The sequence below is a fragment of the Vulpes vulpes genome, chromosome 5, assembly GCF_048418805.1.
Source record: "Vulpes vulpes isolate BD-2025 chromosome 5, VulVul3, whole genome shotgun sequence".
NCBI classification, from domain to species: Eukaryota; Metazoa; Chordata; class Mammalia; order Carnivora; family Canidae; genus Vulpes; species Vulpes vulpes.
In genome coordinates, this window is record NC_132784.1 from 12,776,863 (window position 1) to 12,784,138 (window position 7,276).

Below are 7,276 nucleotides of genomic sequence, written 5' to 3' on the forward strand. Positions count from 1 at the left end.
CTTTTGTATCTCTCTGAGTTTCCTAGAAGACCATAGTGTATTTGCAGTAAAAGTAAACTGGAAGAAACACGGAACTGTGACTTACTAGGCTTTATCGCTAATACTTGTCCTTAAAATCTAGGGAGCAATTTAAAAATGTGATTGGTACCAAGAATCTAGTGAAGTTAGGAATGACTTAAAGACTTCACTAAGCTGAGTTAAAGGTGGGAAAAGAGGTACGGAGTCGTTTCAATAAAATTAAGGAAAAAAAATAACATGCTTTATTCATTAAGTCAGGTTTGACCATTTACAAGGGAGTGAACATGTTTAAGCACCTACTGTGTGCCAGTTGCTTTAGAGAAGACATTTAAAGCAATGCTTGCAACAGCCCTGATAGAATTGATAATCTATACATTTCTTTTCTTTTTTCAGATTTAATTTATTCATGTGTGTGTGTGAGAGAGAGAGAGAGAGCACGAGCTGGGGGAGGAGGCAGATGGAGAGGGAGAGGCAGATTCCCACTGGTTAGGGAGACTGATGCAGGGCTTGATCCCAGGACCTTGGGATCACGACCTGAGCCTCAGATGCTTAACCAGCGGAGCCATCCAGGCACCCCCTATAATCTACACATTTTCATAAGAAAAAATAGGTTTAGGGTTACTAAGACCTTGCCCATATCTACAAGATAATGCATGTTAGAGCTGGGAATCAGATTTGTTGGACTCTAAAATCAATCATTTTCCCACTTCACCGCACTGAAAATGTAGCACTCAGCCATGTGTCGTCCTGAGTTCAATGTACTTAATTTGAAGAGTGCTGTGGAAAGAAAGGAAGTATTTAATACAATATGATGTATTTTCAAAACCATTCCACACTGAAGTGTATATAGTGTCTTCTTTAAAAATGAATAGTGCAAAGGGTCAGGAATAACTTTCCATGCATTTATTATATAAAGGAAAATTATGCTAGATGAGGTTTTGCATTCGAGAAAACACAACTTGTGATCAATCACTGGGGAAAAACAAGTTGCCCTAATAGGTAAATTCAGTGAAAATTAAAAAGTCATTATCCCTCATGTAAGCAGACCAAAACATAGAAACCAAACAGCCCTTACACTTAGCTTCAGCTCCATAAGATTTGGGGCTATTGCACACCAGAACAGCCCCAAGGTGCATCTTATTCCTCAGGCGTGCCTTCAGTACTTCTTTCCTGGCTCTCTTTATGCTTCACATACTTCACTGCAGCAGGGAAACTGGACTGTCTCTTTGACCAGGTTGGTAGCTTAGTCTGATCCCTGTAGACTTTCTCCTATTTCTCATGCCTTCCTTTTAGGACATATCTGAACCTTTGTTATGTGACTGATGTTATGTGACTGATTCCATATTAGAGAGTAATCAAATTTTAGAAGAGGAAGAGATACTAGAGTTCATTTTGGACAATTCTCCTCATTTTATATATGGGGAAATTGAAGCACAAAGTAAGGCATGTCATTACTGGCAGAGTTCATATCAGAACCCAGGTGCTGGATGCCAAGACCAGTGTTTTTTCCAGTACACTACATGGTGGGTTCATGTTTGACCCTTTCAAGTAATGTAATACATTCTTGGATTTTTATCTTAGTATTCAAGTCCTTAAACAGAGTTTATTGGTAATAGAATAATTAATTTGTGTGTATTACAAATCTTTGGATACAGAAAAATAGTACATCAGGAACCCAATCAAATTCTTTTTGGAAAAAAATTCTTTTTTGTTGTTGTTCACATAGCCAAAAGAAGTACAGGGATAGAGCTTCAAGCATGACTACATCTAAGGAATCAAAGTTATTAGCTCATTCTCTCTCTTTTCTCTCCTGTTGCTCTCTCCTTGTCTCCCTCTCTCCTACTTTCTCACCTCTGCTGCATTCCCATGATGAACTAGCAGTTATATTCTCTTTCATGCTGCTTTAATTGTTTCTAAAATGGCATACATTGCTTTTAGAGCTGAAGGGTTTTGCCATAAACCAGGGAATAAAGCCAGTTGGAATTCTATGACCCAAGAGACAGGAGAGGTATTTGTATAACACTCCAGCAAAAATGTCCCAGAGGAGGATTCTAATTAGCTTTGCCTGGCTCAAGAGCCCATCTGGGGACTAATCAACATGGCTAGGGAGATGGATTATGATCAGCTCAGCTTAGCCTGGGTTACAGCCCACACATATAGGTGGAATAATGCCATATGTTTGTTTCCAAAGTAGGGATGCAGGTGAGAAAAGACACCAAGATACCACATAATGCCTTTGCTAACTCTCAAATTAGAGCTTGTAGGCTGATACATCCAAGTGAAGAGGTAGTTCTGTTCAAACCTAGAATATTAGTGATAAAAACTTTAGTACTTTTACACTCACTTCCAATTATCAGCCTTTGGTGCGATCATCCTCTAAAATTTATACATACATATATATATATATATATATGTATGTATAAATTTTTAACAAACTCACCAAGAATATATATATAGGCTCAAAGCATGAGAAAACGTGGCAAGCAACAGACTTAGGAGTCAAACTCAGCTTCAAACTGTAGTTGAGCTACCTGCCTACCTGTTTGTAGCTCTTTTGAGTAAGCTATGTAATATCTGATTCTTTAGTTTTTCCACAAAATGGGAATACTGTATTCACCTTGCCAGTGTGTGAAGTTAGGTAATTCCTAACGGCATGGAAACTCTCATGCTTTCCTTACACTCTTTCCATCCTCTATGTCTTCTGAAGGGATAGAGGATTTTATAAGAGACTTATAAAGTAGGAAAGTATTCTAGTAGAATACATAGAACGACCATTTCCCACAACTGAAGAAAAGAGGATCTCAGAGAGAAAACTGGGAATGAGGTAAACTGATAAAGGTGAGGACAAACTAAAATGTTTGTGAACAGTAAAACCATCAAATAGAAGGAGCAATGCCATAAAACAAGAGGACAACTCCCATCATTCTCTGAGAGATTAACTGGATCACTGTAAGGGCATTGTACTTTGGAAGAAGATAGATAAATCAACATTAGTTGGAGAAAGGGACCTGTGAAAATCGTAGGTAATACTGAGTGCCAACTGTCTTTCTGGCAGAGTGGGTTTGTATTTTGTCTAATCTTTACCTTCTAGTCCTTCAGGAATGAAATTATAATTAGGTCCTATACGAAAATACAGGCAGACCTTCTAGGGCTCATATTTGGCATATTTCAGCTGCACTTGGACCTCATCCTGTGTCCACATCATTAGATCCATGGAGGAGCCCATCCTTGAGGACTGATGAATCACCAGATAAAGTATGCATGCAGGTGCAAATGGATTCCAAAGGAAACCTTGACTGTGGAAAGAAGCCACTGGAAGGTAGCAGTGGGTGAACTTAGGGATGAATTGGAAATGAGAAGAAGGCTAGTTTGCTCACATTGCCTTCAGATCTAGGAACGGAAGCATGAAGTGAATTAAATATTGTGAAGTAGTAGATTTTTTAAGAGCTGGACCTCAAGGAACAGAAGCATGAAGTGAATTAACTTTCTGTATACATTGTGAAGTAGTAGATTTTTTAAGAGCTGGATCTCAAAATCATGAGTTCTATACCAAACTCACCAACAAGAATCTAGATCTTCCATGAGTTCTCTTCCTAAAAGTGATAAACATGACCCAAGAATCCCATTCTCAATATTCTTGTGGTCAGTGTGTGCTTGTTTTGGTTCAGTTCTAAGCCATTTTCCTTGCCTTTTTTTCAGTGTATTTACCAAATTAATGACTACACTAAAAATACCTAAATTTTACCCGTGACCAAAACATACCCTGAGAATTCTATAGGAGAGAAAAAGCTTCATGTACTTATGATATGAGAATCTACTTGTCAATGCTAAGATTCTAGAAAATAAAAGAAAAATGAACATGATAAACCAATGGTGAACTGGCAGTTATATTCTCCTTAGTGTTGGCCTAATCTGTGTGTGTGTGTGTGTGTGTGTGTGTGTGTGTGTGTGTGTGTGTTTTAAATGGTATGTATTTCCACTAAAGCTGAAATCTTTGATGGGAAATCCCTGGAGTCAAATGGTTGGCATGGCCTCTAGCTGTGGATTTACCCTTCTTAATTTGTCTATCTGTGTAAATTAATAGTTCTGCCTCATACCATAGTGATGTCTTTTGGAGGTGGGCTGTTATTAAGCAAGTTTATATTAGTAAAACAAAAAACAAAAATATCACAAAGGCAGTCATAATTCTTAGTCAATGATCAGGAGACACTTCTTTTTCCTTGTCAGATTCTAATTTAATTAAGACATTTTTTTAAATAAAGCATTAAATGAAAGATTCAGTGATGTAAAGAGATCAGTTGGAAGAGGATTTAAAATATGTCTCTTTATTTCCAGGTCATTAAGTCATAACCGAGTATGATCTATATTCAATGCCTCTGTAAAGCCTCTACTTTCTTTAAATGCCTCAACTGTCTGGGCAGATTTAGCACCCCATAGTGTTTTTCAGGAACAGAGAAAAAAGTGGCCTATCACCAGATCTAAGTGGATGGCTATATACTACATATCCTTTCAGAGAACCAAGATAATTTAAATTTTCCTTTCATAGGATGCTTCTAAGTCTCTAAGAGAAATGTCACAACACAGCATGCATTCAGAATTTTTTATAATCTTCTGTTAATTAAAAAAAAACAACAATTTTTCTCCATCCTCTTGTTCTAGGTTATCTGGGGGCTGGAAGAGTCTCAAATTTGCTCTACCATGATTTCTTATTGACTCTTTCTAGGTACTTTTTTTTTTTTTTTTCAGTAGAGGGCACATTGTCAAACAGGCATATGGTCAAGGTCTGGCTTACTGAGACAAAAGTTTTCCACGGTTCCTAGGAAGTATATGCTATTTTAGCTTGCACTCTTCTGAATTTTTGGTTTGAGCTTTTTAAAGAATCAATACTGATAAATCAATATTGATTAGGACTTTAATACAGGCTCATCCAATGTTTTCAGGTTTTTCTCTTGGTGCTCTGTCAATAAACACATTGTTTTTCAGGACTGGCTAGTGAACTCTTCTCCAATCACCAATAAACTATGTGGAATTATCATCATTTTACCTTATTTTTATATTTAAACTATAATGTAATTTTGAGATGCAGCTTATATTCCAGATACATCATTAAAAGGGATTGTGAATATTTAGTGAAAATAGAGGACGGAAAATTTTGTCAATTTCTGAGGACAAATGGACATTGGTGGTTTTTCTCAATAATGCTATTATGGTATGTATCGTACCTACAAAGGAATAGTGGGTGTATGGAAAAACATGGCAAATATACAGACAGGTGTCTAAAAGACATTTATGTTCATCAGGTGAGCAGAATGAATGAGCAAAGTTAAGGAATACTTCTTACCCAATGTAAGAAATTCCATGATAGCAAAATGCCTCAAAATTCTCAGGTGGTGCAATCATGTATTCTGTAGAAATTGTATAGGGTCTTTTCTTTGGCCTCAATTATTTCATGAAATCTGTAGCTCCTTATGCAGTACAAAAAACAATTCAGAAAAGAAAGATATGTAGGCTTGAGGGAGAATATTTTCCTATCCGTGACACATTATAAAAATGTAAATTAGATGGCAGATTATTGCTCAGAGATTGCAAGCTCTTTCAAAGGCAATAGAAGTGTGTAACATACTCATATTTGAGAATGCATGGGAAGCTATTAAAATTTTAATATTTCAGCCTGTGAGCAGCATACCACATTCAATATACTTAGTGAACATCTTCACAATTAACTACTAGGAAGATGAAATTGCACTTTTTTATGAAGATGCAACATGACAACTATGGTCAACTGGATGCTTCTTCAATATTTTCCCCCCTTGGAGCTCCCGAGAGTTATATTGTCTGAAGGAGTTGCCAAAGAAAAGGAGATAACTGAAAAAATAGAACTGACTTGAATAGAATCTTGTGGAGATTCTAAGAGACTTGGCATCTTTGTCAACTTGCTGATGACTGGCTTATTAGTGTGCTCCCATAATTATGGCAGATAAGAGCTCTCTAATTAGTGTGGGAATAATAAATTATAGTATATAATAAATCATGATCCCCTACACATGGACCATTAAGATATTTGGTGTTAGGTCTCAAAAGGGTTAATAAGTGGAAATTAAATGTCCTTATGCTTATCTTGGTTCCTTCTCTCAGCCTCTGGCCCTATAAGCTTTGGGGAGATGAGGAGAATAAGAAAAGTATGTGAGGATGAGAATGAATGGTTATTTACCCTTATCCAAAAGCAAATCTGGAGCCTATAGAATAAAGCTGAGTACTGGTTGAACATTCAATTTGAAAATGTTCTCTCTTAATACATTACATACATTAAACAAATCTGAGAGTACACTTTTTTTTTTTGCCAGTTTTAAATACAGTTTTATTTAAGACATTGCATTTTCCACTTAACAATACAGTGCTTATAAAGTGCAATGTTTATTTCCTTTCCCTGTGCACATATTCCATATTCAAGTATCAAGAATGCCCAGTATATTTACTATAGCAGCTTGACTTTAAAACTGCCATGGAATTTGCTACAAATTTGGGTCCTTCAGATGTGTGGAACAATGCTAGACCTGTCATCAGGTTGGCTTAATCAACCTCTTCAATGGTAGGCCCAGAGGAGGCACCACCAGAGGGAGGAGCTCCACCACCAGGAAAGCCTCCGGGCATTCCTTCTGGCGTGCCTCCTGCACTCTGGTATAGCTTCGTAATGATGGGATTGCAGACTTTCTCCAGCTCTTTCTGCTGATGTTCAAATTCTTCCTTCTCTGCAGTCTGGTTCTTATCGAGCCAGTTGATGATTTCATTGCACTTGTCAAGAATCTTCTGTTTGTCTTCATCATTGATTTTGCCCTGAAGTTTTTCATCTTCAACAGTTGCTTTCGTGTTGAAAGCGTAAGACTCAAGTGAATTCTTGGAAGACACTTCCAAGTGTCTTGGAGACCTTGTCTCTCTGCTTCTCATCTTCGGCTTGATTATAATCAAGCTTAAATTTTATTTTGGCTTAGGATATCATCCAGTGATCTGTTTCATCCAATGACCTGCCTTTTCCACTTTCCTTTTGACTCCTTTGACTTTCTATATTCTCTTAGGTCTCTACTTGATCTCACTGATTACTTAGGTTCTCAGAGAAGAAAGAGCACAGGATGGGAATATTAATCAATAGGTAGTAGGAGCTTTATTTTCTCTCATTTATATTTACATTAATGAGCTCTAAGCCAGTAAAGAATTTGGGATAAAGATGGACATGGTTTCTTCTCCCAGATCTCCCAGATAT

The 7,276-nt window shown here is 37.1% G+C and overlaps 1 pseudogene; it reads right to left on the minus strand.

The window, feature by feature from the left end:
* Positions 1–6,362: 6,362 nt before the first annotated feature.
* LOC112932592 (heat shock cognate 71 kDa protein pseudogene) lies at positions 6,363–6,978 on the minus strand (annotated as a pseudogene).
* Between the last annotated feature and the right edge of the window lie 298 nt (positions 6,979–7,276).